We start from the raw sequence: 14,806 nt of genomic DNA, 5'->3' as shown, positions 1-14,806 counted from the left end.
AAATACGTTCATTGTCTTCCAATCGAGTCGAGTTGACATTGGAAGCCTGCCACACCCGGACTCTTAAACCAACGCATTAGCACGTCAAAGCCCATCGAGGGTATTGAGCCAGTATTGGCTTTAGTATTCCCCCCCTCTCCCCTCAATTCAATTCAATTCAAGGTGTTTTATTTGCATGACAGATGGGTACAAGCAGTGTTGGGTATGTATATTGTAACGCTTACGGCAGACAGGCACTGTGTAAGAGCCGGCGCACCAGAGCAGCGCACCGAGGGAGCGTCTGCATTTCTAACTTAGTTTTTAAAATTAGTCAAGCAATATGAAGCATCCCCTTTTACTTTGTGCCTGAGCATAAAAAGAATAGGAGCATACTGCAACGCGTGTGAAGTCCATAAACGATATTAATTTTGGAACTTAAACATACAGTATATGGCTGGTATCGGTACTTTAAAGAAAACATACACACCAGTATTCCATTTCTCCCTAAACATTTTAAGCATCGAAGTCTTTAACTACCGCGATACCGGAGTCAACAAGCATACTTTTAGAATTTGATTAAAAGGGAATATAATATGGAATCGCGTATCTCAAGAAATTAATAACGATATAATTATATTCATGTTGCAAAAGAACTGCAACGGACATAAAAACTCCCTTGCTTTTAATAGAGCGTTCCATAATTTCTAACTACGAAAATGCCAGGTGAAAGGATTTGTAAACATATTTTGTTAAAGCAAGTCAGTTTTTTCCGCAACACATAAAAGACATTTTTCCAAGAAAGTTTAGCCTTTGTCACTAATGAAACCACTAAATAAAGACATAAATATAGAAATCTTAAGATTTGTTTTATTTAATGTTGGTAGCAGGATGAACTGTCAGAGTGTATATTTTGTCGCAGAGTTGCTGCAAGATGTTAACAGTGAAAAAGGTATTTAGAAATGAGTTATTTCAAGATGAAAATTTTCAGAATAATTTCAAATCTAGCAGGATAGAGAAAGCACAGAAAACTGGCAGTTAGATTGATCAGATTAGTATGAAAAGTCATTTAGCAAAGGGAATTAGAAGAGTGACAAACTAGTATACTTTAGATCTTTTTTTTCTGAACCAGGGACAATCTGATCATGTTTCCCTATAACAATAATAAAAAACTTTATTTGATATATCACCATTAAAGGTGGCATCTCAAAGCAATACAGTAGATGTAAAAACAGATAAAAGGACCACAGATTACAAAGTAAATGCATATAAGAAAGACAAGCAGGTAGAGGTGCTACCAAAATTAGAAAATGAAGCAGATACAGACACTAAGTCTTCTGAAAAAAAGGTTCTGAGGTTAGATTTAAACTGGCCCTGGTGTGTGTGTGTTTGTGTCTGTCCTGTGATGGACTGGCGCTATGTCCAGGGTGTATTCTGCCTTGTGTCCGTCGCTTCATTCATGTGCATCCAACACACAGTTCAACGCTAGCAACTACACAAAATCTAAAATATGAGCTCTACTTGCCACTTACAGTACCAACAGTACCAGCTAACTTTAGTAGTGACATTTTCATGGATCTTTTTAACAATAAAATTTACAACATCAGACTTCAGACACAATTAAACAGGCCTCAAAAAAGTCTGGTACAAACATTTTCAGCATGGAATAAACCGTTACTTTAATGGTATAAACCTTAAATGGATTCATATTCTCAATAAGATTTGGTGCTCAGTAACATGACTTAGAAAATGACAGAAGACATACGTATCATGCTTATCCTTCTATTTTTCATAATCGTAAACTCCTTAAGGCAGTTACATTTTCTCTGTTCTGACCTGGAGTTACAGAGAAATTTAAATTCTAATAAGAGATTTGTAATGAGGAAAGTCATACCAATCACTCATACAGTACCAGGATTTGCAATTACAATACAAATACTTTCTTTCTGTATGTGTTTATTTTGCAGTTTGAGTCTATGGCATTCCTTTGGGGGTCTATACTCCAAGGCATGACTTTTTTATGTATAAACATCAGTATTTACTGCTATTAATTACTGTACGATTTATAGTTGAAATCTGAGCCTAGATATAAAGTTAGATATAAAGTTAAAATCTCGACAAAGCAATGTAGGAAATACAGAGAAAATAAATCCTTTCTGACATCTAAAATCAGTTTCGATCAAGGTCTCTAAAACGAACAAGAAAAAGAAGATTTTCGGAGGGCAATTACGCTGTGTTTATATAGAATAAGTGATTTATGAGCAATCTAATTTCTTGTTCGTTTAAAACAGTGAAATGTCAGCTGTAAAAGATCGCACCAGAAACAGCACTCTCTCTGCCTGTCATAGACGTTCAGGAAAGGCTGAATGAAGTCATGTCAAGTACAATAATTCGGAGATCAATAATACCAGTTGTAGGACAGTATATAAGGAGGATAAGGATTTTGAAGTTGACTCGAAATCTGATAGGTAACCAGTGCAAGGACTTGAAAACAGGTGTAATGCATCCCTGATAGGATTCTTGCTGTCATATTCTGAACATATTGAAGATTGCTCAGTGTGGATTTAATTTCCCCAGTGAACAGGATGTGCATTTATTAATTCTAGAAAAAAAGCCTTTCTTGATTTCTCTAGTTCTTAGTTTCTCTAGTTCCCTTTAAAATAAACTATTATTCCACAATGCAGAGTATTACATGGCCAGTATTTACACATGATATTTGTGATTTAAAGAAATTAACACAAGCAGCTTTTGGAGATTTAAGTGTTGGCTGAGTTATTGCAGGATAAAAGACTAGAGATGTTGGCAAGAAGAAGATAGTTTGGGGAAAGCTGAGGAATACACTTATAACAAGAACACTTCCTAATGGGGTTAGGCATACTTTTGATGAAGATGATGAAGTTAACAGACTATATGTTTACATAGATACTGAAATAAGGATTGTATTTTAGATTATGTGTAGTTGCTGGCATTGAACTGTGTGTTGGATGCACATGAATTGAAGGAATGGGCAAACATAGCTGATGCGGATCCACAGAGCCAGCATATTAAGATGTTTATAATTAGAGGCAATTTGTTTAAATAACTAGGTATGGATACTGATGTGCAAGAGAGGTGGAAAGGCTGTTTCCTTAAGCCAGCAGTATAAAATATTTTATTCTCAGTGAGATGCTGCCATTTCATAGTGGGTTTCTAACACTGTGTATAGTTCCATCCACATAGTGCCTTTACTTCCATCTCTAATCTCTTTATCCAGTACAGAGGATTTGGAGCCTATCCCAGTAAGCAACGGACACAAGGCAGAATACACCCTGGACATAGCGCCAGTCCATCACAGGACAGACAGACACAAACACACACACACCAGGGCCAGTTTTCCCATAAACCAATTAACTTACCAGTATGTTTTGGAGTGCGAGAGGGAGTCATATCACACATATGGAGAAAAACCATGTAACCCAGAGAGAACATGTAAACCCCACACACACAGGATGGCAGGAATTGAACCTAGGACCCCAGTGCTGCAAGATAGCAATGCTAACCACTTTGCCACCATTATAAATAGATGGATATCTTAGTTATCTTTCTAGTTCACAGGTTTGCATGCATAATTTAATTTTGAAAGCCACTGAGACATCAGGTACTACTGTTGTATTTATGAAAAAGAAACAAAACAAAAAACATACTAACAACTGTGCCATCCTACTCCTTAGCTAATACATTTTATTATTCATAAACAGTTAACATTGTTAGCAAAATATTTTGAATTATATTTAACCCTATTTTTTCTTTAGTTTTGTATTTAACTTATTATATGATAGTCAGACTTAATGTATATTTGAACAATGAAAATATATTTTTACAAGATTTCACATTAAGCACTTAAAATTAATATGGTTAATAATAGTAAACTGTAACATGCTGTAACAAGATCGGTTAAACAGCGAAGAAAATGCTTTCAGAGAAAATGTTTCAGGTGTGAAGAACATAGATCTCCAATGCAATTTCAACCAAACCTGTTCCCACACACCCTGCCCCCACTACCATTAGAATATACACAAAGCACTCAAATCTTTCGAGCTAATGATCAGGTGACCCGAGAGAGAGCGAGAGAAACACCAAGGGGTGCGGAACCAGGGAACTATTTACATGGAAAACGGGCGATCTCCCCAGACTGTCCGCCCGTTTCACTGTTACCTGGATACCTCTTTATTTAGAACTCACTAACACTGATTTTTAGTTTAGAAGGATTCAAGTAGGGTTTTAGATGAAAGGCAGCGACCTTAATCAAGCCCAAATCACAATTGAACCCATTCAGAGCCTACATTACATTTTAGCGTTTCATTCTGAGCAGAAGACCCTCACACCTGAAGAAGGGGGAGGTGTTTTTCGCTGGAAATCTCGCCTGCTTCTACTTTACAACCGGAGTGCTGGCTGTGACGAATTAAACCGGTATTACAGGTTCTAATCAGAGACCATGTGACATGGGAGTCAGGAAACTAACACCGCGCCACCGGATTTGATAACGCTATAAAAACGCTATAAAATAATGTGACTTGGCACAGAACAAGTTTACAGCACAGTACAAAAATGCTGACCATGACTTTAGAAGCATAAATTGCCTTACACTCAATTAAACACAAGCTGTCTTTAGCCCTCTAAGCTGGTTCATACACAAATGTAGAGATCCAGGCTCAGAACACACAGCTTCATGAGCGAATACATATGCAGGACAACTAGAGAAGACGTTTTACAGAGGATGGATTTTTAGAAACATCCCATCAGTGACATCACTGAAGTCAACTCCTAGGTACTGTAACTGTCGTGTGGATAGTTTCACAAGAATCAGACAAAGGTTTAAGCATCGCTTGTTCTAGATAAAACTGTAAAAAAAAAACAACCACCCATAATGTACTTCTTTGCGGCTCTGTTTGCCCAAATCATATATTCACAACGTGAAATCTAGAAAATAATATTACGTAACCAAAATCCGCAATATGGAAACAGAACCTGTGTAATTGTTGATAGATGATGTACTCGTAACATTTTTTCAAGACGAACTACAACATTTAAAAAATGACTTGTATGTACTTGATATCTCTAATCAATCCACGGGTCCCAGCACGAAACGAAACTAAAACGCATACCGTTTCGCGCTTCTTATTAGTTGCTCAAAAGTAATTTGACCGTATAAAATGCATAATATAAACCTAGAAACATATACGTGAGTAGTACTTAAGCACTGTAGTATCTGTGTTAAGACATACCTCTCAAATACTGTAAATCAAGTTAAAAATATCTCAAGACAGATTCTGGTCATAATGAAACCATGTTTCGTGTATGTTTTCTTTAAAGTACCGAGACCAGCCATATACTGTATGTTTATGTTCCAAAATTAATATCGTTTATGGCCTTCACACGCGTTGCAGTATGCTCCTATTCTTTTTATGCTCAGCTACTAAGATTTCCCTTCAGTGGTAAAATTAGATATGAATATTCAATACTTAAACGGGCACAGTTAAGACATTAAATATACATATACATACTGTATACAGTACAGTTTGCATACGGTAATATGTTTATGTTCCTAAATCAATCTCTTTTATGATCAAGTGAAAGGCATGGTGAATCGATTCTAGAAAATTACTGTACTTTGCATGATTGGAAAAAAATGCGTGATTGCGAAATGCTGTGGTGTTACTTTTACAAAGACGGTCAATGAAAAAAAGAATGTGGACCAGGGCAATACTTTGAGTTTACAGCTTGTCCAAGGTCATTTATTATTAATACTATTATTAATATCTTCGTTAAAGACTTTGATGGTTACAGCTCAAACATGAGAGGTTGAGCTTTATTAGCTCCACCTTGCGGAAATTCCGGATACTATTATTTTGCTAGCGGTATTTACCGGTAACTTGCGGTATTTACCGGTAACTTGCGGTAGACTGCGTACAGCATACCGGAAAATAATGCGGTATCGTCCGCGCATTTTGAATGGCTGCATCTGTATATAGCCTCTCTAGCACTGCCTATGTCACTAAGACATATGAGAAATGTGATGATTCAGGTTTAATATCCAAGGGTTTATCTTCAATCCAAGCCCTGGTCCAGGCCTCTACTGTCTATACTTCACAAGATATTGCACCCCAAGATGTTTAAGGGCACTTTCTTCCAGGTGGAAATTTCCCCTGGATTCTGTGACAACCTGAGACTCCATCTCCTATGGATTTGTTAAGATTATGTCACGAACACGGACTGAAATCCATGTCAGATCTTGTAGAAGACCCTATGCGATGCGGTAAGAGCTGGAGAAAACAGGAGGCGTGGTAAAAAGGAACACACAGGGGTTTAATAGTGCACAAAATAATAGTGACAGTCCGTGAGACAGTGTACGAGGAAGACAAAACGGCATCCAAATCCAAACGGGTCCAAAGGCAGGTCAAAGCACAGTCCGAGAGTCCATCAACTAGAAATCCATCCTGGGACGCAACAAAGTTAAAATCCCCGGGAGGGGGGAGCACACGGACAAACAAAACATGGAGGTCCAAGGGTGACGGGGCGAGATCCTCCAGCCCCCGGGCTCAGGAAGCGGGAGGTGTCGGGGATGAGGCCTATGCCCTCAGGAGACGGGCGTAGGGTGTCCTGGTGCTAGGCGGGCCTCGCAACATCTTACCCTAATGATGAGCCCCGAGGACTGGAAGAGCTGGTCTTAAATAATAACACTAAAAGGGTACACCTGGAGAGCTTAATCACACGAACAATAATGGGAGCAGTGAAGCGCCCTCTAGGGAGGGATGTCGGGCGTGACAGATTCTGAATGTTTTAATGTTTATTTTCTTGTTATATCAATGGAAATCCAGCCCATTCAAGATAAAACATTATATATCATTAATAACACTAAAAGATTGTTTTTATGGACCTAATAAACCAGTACTTTTCAATGCTTATGATGTAGTAAGTGCATCTACATCCATATGTTCTGGTAATGCCCACCAATCATTCTTTCAAAAAAATGAATAGATAAAATGTTTGTTTCCTTAGGCTGTAGAGTTTCATTGTTCTTTATTAATGTATTGACTTGTCATGCAAATATTCTCAGTTTTCATCTCTGTTGCTCACAACTGCAAGAAAGGAGATCTTAATGAATTAGAAGCACAGGCCTCACATCTGTGGTCAGCAGTGCATTAACCTGATGACAAAACACTGCATCTCTACAGAAAGGGATGATTGGATCGAACAATATACAGAGCTTCTTCTACAGACATGCTCAAGTTTCAGGAAACATTTATCCCAGCTCTATTATCAGTCTATATTAATGGACAAAAGACTTAAAATAGGAACAAATATCACTTCATACAATATTTTAACTCTTAACAGGTCCAGCTGTTATATTTTGTGACAAATCTTTTAGGGTTTGTCTTTTATGATATACATATCAATCTGCATATGATAACAGTCAAAAATACTTTGAATGGCTCCTACCTGAGCAGAGCTGGGCAACATCCTGTCCAGTGTTGCAGCTAACTGTCTGTGGAGAACTGCAGTTCACCAGGTGAGACTCGTCCCCGGAGCACTGAATACCTGTCAGACACACAGTGCTGTCACTGTCCCATACAGAGAGGAGTTATAGACTTGTACTACAGAGCACTGAATACCTGTTAGACACACAGCACTGTCGCCTGTCTCATACAGAGAGGAGTTGTATATTTGCACCACTGAGCCACAGCCCAGCTGTCTGCAGACCACAGAGGCCTCTCTGTAGCCCCAGGAGTGCTGGAGGAGTGTCCCCCAGGTGCTGTTGTAGTGAACCTCCACCCGGCCATCACAGTGACTCTCTCCTCCTGACAGCTGGACTCCACCATCTAGAGCTGACAAGGATGAATCTAAAAAATAAATGAACATCACGTTTTATTGTCAGTCAGATATCAGTACCATAAAACCAGCCCACGGAGATGGAGAATTTGTTTTGTCCAGGTGAAAGGATGGAAAATTTGTTCATACCTGACTGATTTCATCGTTATCTTTTGGTAAAATTAACATGACACATCCATGTGTTCAACCTCAAGAAGCATTGTTTTTAAATAATAATAATATCACTTTATTAACCCTAAACAATTCCTTGCATTAGGAATTATCTTTTCACATATCCCGCTTGCTCTCCATGAGACACACACAGACAGGGAGAGAGCATAGGATCTGCCATTGTACAGCACCCCTGGAGCAGTTGAGGTTACAGGCCTTGCTCAGGAGCCCAACAGAGTAGGATTCCTCTGCCAGTCACAGGATTTGAACCAGCAACCTTTCAGCCATAAGCACAGATCCTTAGCCGCAGAGCCACCACTCCACCCAATGTTCATTATTAACAGTTTTTCAACAAAATGTTTGGACATCATGTTTCATTTATTGGATGGCATTGTGGTGCAGTAGTTAACATTGCTTGCCTCACAGCACTAATGACCTACATGTTCTTCCCATGTTCACGTGGATTTCCTACCACAGTCCAGAAACATTCTGACAGGTTATTTAGATTTTGGGATAACTGCCCCAGGTATCGGTGTGTGTTTGTGTCTGTGTGTGCACTGTGATGGACTGGTATCACTTTCTCCTGTTGTTTGCTTGGGTAGGCTCCAACTCCAACTCCCCCATGACCCTAAATTGGATGAAGCTGTTAGAAAACGGTTGGAATTTCAATTTAAAAGACAATTTTTCACTAGGATCCAACAGATTGGGGGATGCGATGGGGGATGCCAATACATGTGTTGGTGAACTTCTACCGCTGCACTATCGAGAGCGTCCTCACCAACGGGATCACCGTGTGGTATGGCAACACCTCTTCGCGAGAAAGAAAGGCACTGCAGAGAATGGTCAATATGGCCCAGAAGATCATCGGCTGCAGTCTCACCGAGATTAAACAGCTCTATGAGGACCGCTGCCGTGGTAGAATTCTGGCCATCACAGAGGACAGTCACCACCCAGGGCATGAGCTCTTCACCCCACTGCCCTCAGGCAAGAGATATAAGAGCATACGGACACTTACCACTAGATTCTTCAATAGCTTCAATCCACAAGCAGTGAGACTGGCGAACACATTTAGCCATCCCCCTCGGACCACACCCACACCATCACCATCTACCTCATTGTAATTTATTTATTGTACGTCTCCAGTCATTGTTTACACGTCTGTATTGTTTACATTCAAACTGCCTGCATGTTTGTTTTTTTACACTTGTTTTACAATCGAGAGACTTTCTGTAAGTAAGAATTCCATTGTACCAGTACCGGTTACATATGGCAATAAAGTTCAAGTTCAAGTTCAAGATTGATGGAAGTGGAGCACCAGCAATGTGTCAAAATCACATTTACATTCTGCATGTAATGGCTGCATGTCCCGAGTTCATATATTTTTAGTAGTTAACATGTTTAATTATCAAGATGTAAATTGGTTTGATGGTTGCATTCTCACCAGAGCAGATGACTCCTGCGTCCTGTCCATGAGAGCACACTGCTCTCCCCCATGAGGAGACAGAGCAGTTTGAGAGACGGCTCTCATTCCCCCTGCAATCAAACACATCAGCCCATACTGGTCCACTGCCCTGTCCAAACCAGGCCTGTCCTGGTGTTGCTACAGCCTCCCCACAGCCCAGCTGCTGGCAGAGAACACTGGCATCTGTGAGGTCCCAGCACTGATCACACACTGTCCCCCATTTACTGTCGTACTGCAGCTCCACTCGTCCAGAGCAGGAGTCCGAGCCGTTCGCCAGCCTGAACCCTGTGTATCCTGCAGATAAGAGAGAACTTCATCAGCATGACACCATAACAGGGCACATGAAATACAACAATAAAAAAAAAATCAATAAGATGAAAAAACTGTAACATCCAGCTCTCAGTGACCGAGAGACCAACAGAAAGCTTTGACTAAGAACAAATATTGTGATGCCATGTTAAGGCTTCTTCAAGATGTGTTACTTTTTATTTTTGCCAAGCTTTCCCAGCACCTAAGATAGTGATGTGAAGCTCACAGGAGACAATGTGCTCCCTGCTCCAGGCCTGATGAAACCAGGAAGGACAACCAGGAGAAGAAGACGCAGAACAAATACTGCCCGATCATCAGCCTCCAAGCTGAAGGCTTTCACTTTTATTTTTCATCACTACAACCCCAGCCTTAGACCTGAAGAAGAGCGTTGTGTTATGCTCCCACCTAGCCTTCCCAAAACTTAGAGAGTGTGCAGGTGTGCCCGTTGTGGCTAACAATGAGCCGCAAAAAAAACCAAAAACAAACAGCACTTGTGCCTGTTTTTGAAAAAACAAACCAGAGTACTAGTTTATTTGACAATCTCAGATACAACGTTAGTTAAATAATATCACAGTTATATGCGAGGTCCTATCAGTAAGAAAAATTTAAAAAAGTAACTAGCTGTGAACCTGAAAACACAACAAACACAAAAAGAAAAGTCTTCGGCTAACTCCCTGTCCTAATCTGACTCAAAACAACTAAAATTAACAAATCCAAGACATGAATAAAAATAAAAACAAAAACAAAGTCTCAATCAAATAATTTTCCTGGACACTGGTAATCTATTTTGCTCCTCATGTCTCACTAGATCTCTCATTTACCTATATATAGGCCAACTGGAGGTCCACAGCTGATATTAATTAAGATGTGACCTCCAGGGACACAGGGACTGTCCAACATCAGTGCTACACTAGTCCTACACAAGTCTCATACACTGCCTCTGCAATACCCACAAATACTCACAAATACTACAATACTCACAAATGACAACAACCTTGCCTTTAGTTAAGTGATCTTATCTTACCTGTGCAAGTGAGACCCACAGCTCTGCTCTGGGAGCAGCTCTGCTCTGGCCTGGCTGCAGTGGGGCAGTGCCGTAGCTTGGACTCTTGTCCTGTACACTGGAACTGCTCTGACCCGACTGGACCCTGGCCCTGTTGGAAATGAGCGCCTCTGTGTATCACCGAAGGAGCCCCACAGTCCAGCTCCCGACAGACAACCTCTGCATCCTGCCAGTCAAAGTCAGAGTCGCACACTGAGGTCCAGGTGTTCTTGAGATTCACCTCAACTCTCCCAGAGCAGAGACTGTGTCCGTTCACCAGCCTCACAAAACCTGCAATAGAGAACTACAGGCTGTCAGTCTGAGCAGGTAATCTCTCATAGTGCAGCTCATTGCTCACTGCCACTGAACCTGGTGCCTGTGAGAATTAAACTTACTACCCTATGAAAATAAACCAACTTCATGTGAAAAAATAAATATGATAGATTCTCAATTTAAATCTTGACTTCTTATTGTTCCATTCATAAACAGATTTACACCTACAATTTGGCGTAGAAAATTACATTTTAGAAATACATACACTATTACAATCAATTGTACAATAATGCAGAGTGCTTTCAATAAGAATATAGATAATAGGATAGATATAGATAAAAAAGTAGATAATAGGATATAAATAAAAATGAAATGAAAGAGAGGAGAGTCAGAAGACAATCTGAAAGGTCAACATCAGATAGTTAAACCAAAAAATCTTTTAGGGCTGAATGTTTTTACTGAATGTAAAATTGATTGTTTTCCTCCAGAAATAATGTAGATACATGTACATCTAATAATTGTAGATGAATGTTAAACTCTATTAAGATCAAAGACTCTAAATCATCAATCTCCACCTCTGTGCTCTAACATGTGCCTCCAAAGAAGGTGTTCAGTGCATCATTACCTTTACGCTGGGGCAAATACAAGATATGAAAATCAGAGACACTAAATTAATCAGTTTGTGTAATACTACAAATCAAACTATCACCCTCATTCCAGCTGTTCCACATGTTCATAGCAATAACCACAGTGCTGAAGATGCCACCTGTGGAACACATTTGACTGTAGAATAACTAAAAATAAAAACTGATCACAAATCCATCCATCCATTTTCGAACTGCTTCTTACAATTCATGATTCCCAGTGTAGCTAGGGATGTAGACTTAATAAATACAGAAGAAAAAAAAACTGATCCATATCACCAAATTCACAGAAGCAGAATGGCATGTCATATACTCAAAGAAAAGATTCCCCATTGCCTGGCACTGCTGAAACAGGACTGTCTGACCTGGGCACTGACACACACTCTGGACAAGACCAGGACTGTCACAGCCTGGCACTGCTGGAGCAGGACTGTCTGACCTGGGCACTGACAGATACTCTGGACAAGTCCAGGACTGTCATAGCCTGGCACTGCTGGAGCAGGACTGTCTGACCTGGGCACTGACAGATACTCTGGACAAGTCCAGGACTGTCACAGCCTGGCACTGCTGAAACAGGACTGTCTGACCTGGGCACTGACACACACTCTGGACAAGACCAGGACTGTCACAGCCTGGCACTGCTGGAGCAGGACTGTCTGACCTGGGCACTGACAGATACTCTGGACAAGTCCAGGACTGTCATAGCCTGGCACTGCTGGAGCAGGACTGTCTGACCTGGGCACTGACAGATACTCTGGACAAGTCCAGGACTGTCACAGCCTGGCACTGCTGAAACAGGACTGTCTGACCTGGGCACTGACACACACTCTGGACAAGACCAGGACTGTCACAGCCTGGCACTGCTGGAGCAGGACTGTCTGACCTGGGCACTGACACACACTCTGGACAAGACCAGGACTGTCACAGCCTGGCACTGCTGGAGCAGGACTGTCTGACCTGGGCACTGACACACACACTGGGCAAGACCAGGACTGTCACAGCCTGGCACTGCTGGAGCAGGACTGTCTGACCTGGGCACTGACACACACTCTGGACAAGACCAGGACTGTCACAGTCTGGCACTGCTGGAGCAGGACTGTCTGACCTGGGCACTGACAGACACTCTGGACAATATGACAACACACACTAGCTGAGGGTAAGACAGTAAAGAGAAACAGACCCTTAGGAAGTATAGGCTCAATTACCAAAGCTCACTTCTATTAAGATTAATAGAAACAGTATTATTCTTCATGTATTTATAGTATATATTGGCTACAGACGTGTGCATATGTGACCTTATTTCAGGTACAGTGCCTACATATTATTTTCTAATTTGTAAAGGGATGAGCATGTGGAGACAAGACAAGATTGTGATTTCTGTCAAACCCATGAAGATTGATCTGCCATCCTCAGTCGCCTGTAAGCTGACATTTAAAAGCAGGAAGCAGTTCACCCTGATGAGATGGGAGCAGAAGGAAGGGACTGATCACTTTTGAGAAAGATATTAAAGAGCTGGTAAGCAGCTTAACTGCCTGTTGTATTAGTTCATGTGAAGATGCTCATTCAAATGTTTAGCTTTAGTTTTTTTTTTGTTTTTGGGTTGTTTTTATTGTTCTGTAAATAATGAAACACTACTTTGGAAATGAAGGCTGTATTTGTGTTCATCCAAAGACCTGCCTGTTTACAGCAGCTGGCTTCTGGGTTTGACACTAACTTACAAAGCGTTTTTCTTTTCTGAAACCTGAACCCTGGAAGACATGGAACAGAGGGAGAAGGACATTTTCTGAGATGTTACATCAGATTTTTTAGTTAGTTTCTAAGAATGTGATTGTATTCATTATGTATTTAAAAAGGTTACATATGTACACTAAGAACTGAGGGCACCTTTGCTAAAGGATTGTAGGAATATGGAACAGGTTACCCAGATATCCCAGCTTTCTTGAAGAAACAGTGGATGAGATCCTTGGATCAATACTGACTACCAAATGGACCAGGAAGCTGAGAGATCTCCTCTACTTTGTAATAGATTAAATTTTGAGAATACATATCAGTCATACTGTTTTTATTCTATAGTTTTTATTTCTATAGTTTTTAGATATTGTTGTAACTAATTTGTTTCACTCAATCTCAGAGAATGTTGTAGTTGTTGTAATGTTTGTAAATATGTCAGAGAAAAGCAACTGATGTTCAATGTCAATGCTGTAATTCTTTGATCAATACAGCTCTTTGAATCTGAATTAGAGACACAATTAGAGACACAGCAGAACTGTAAGTGAAAATGATGCTGGTGAATTACAAGGAAGACAAACAGTAGTTTTCAAATCAAGACCAAGAATAAATTTGTTTATACTGATCTATCGGTCACATACTGTAAATTTATTTGTAGATTTACAGCCTTATGATCAAACACTGTCCTTTGGCCTCTTTATTGGTCAATTGTAAAACCTAACAGTAATCATACAGGTGGGGTTGGGGGTTTCAGACAGTTTTCAATATCTTTTCAACACACTGCAGGAAATACAATCCTGAAGGAGAAAAGACACACAGTGACAGGGATGAGTGCTGTTACAGCTCTCAGCAGGACAGGAGCAGCAGCAATGGGAGGATGGACAAACGATGAAGGACTCTAGATTGGTGCAGGAGTTTTAATTATCCTCAGTGCTTGAGACTGGAGAGAGTCTGTGTCTCTTACCTGAACAGATCACTCCAGCATCACAGTCATGATCCTGATAATAGCTAATCTTTTTCACTTCTTGTTTTCCACAGTCCCTCAGCACAGCCTCTGACCCCTTGCAGTTGACCTGATTCAGCAGGACTGATCCAGACCCTGGTCCAAAGTGAGCTCCTCCTGGTGCTGAAACAGCAGATCCACAGCCCAGCTGTCTGCACACCACTGTAGCATCATTGAGATCCCAACCATAGTGAATTACTGTCCCCCACTCTCCACCATGATACATTTCCACTGTCCCCTCACAGGGACTGGCACCATTCACCAGCCTCACATCAGCACTGCCTGCAGAGAGAGAGAAACAATCCCTATCACCACGTCTACAGGATATTTTTATACTAAGACATTTTAGA

This window comes from Atractosteus spatula, chromosome 10, assembly GCF_055471065.1.
Source record: "Atractosteus spatula isolate fAtrSpa1 chromosome 10, fAtrSpa1.hap1, whole genome shotgun sequence".
Classification (NCBI taxonomy): Eukaryota; Metazoa; Chordata; class Actinopteri; order Semionotiformes; family Lepisosteidae; genus Atractosteus; species Atractosteus spatula.
Note: the sequence above shows the minus strand (reverse complement) of the source record.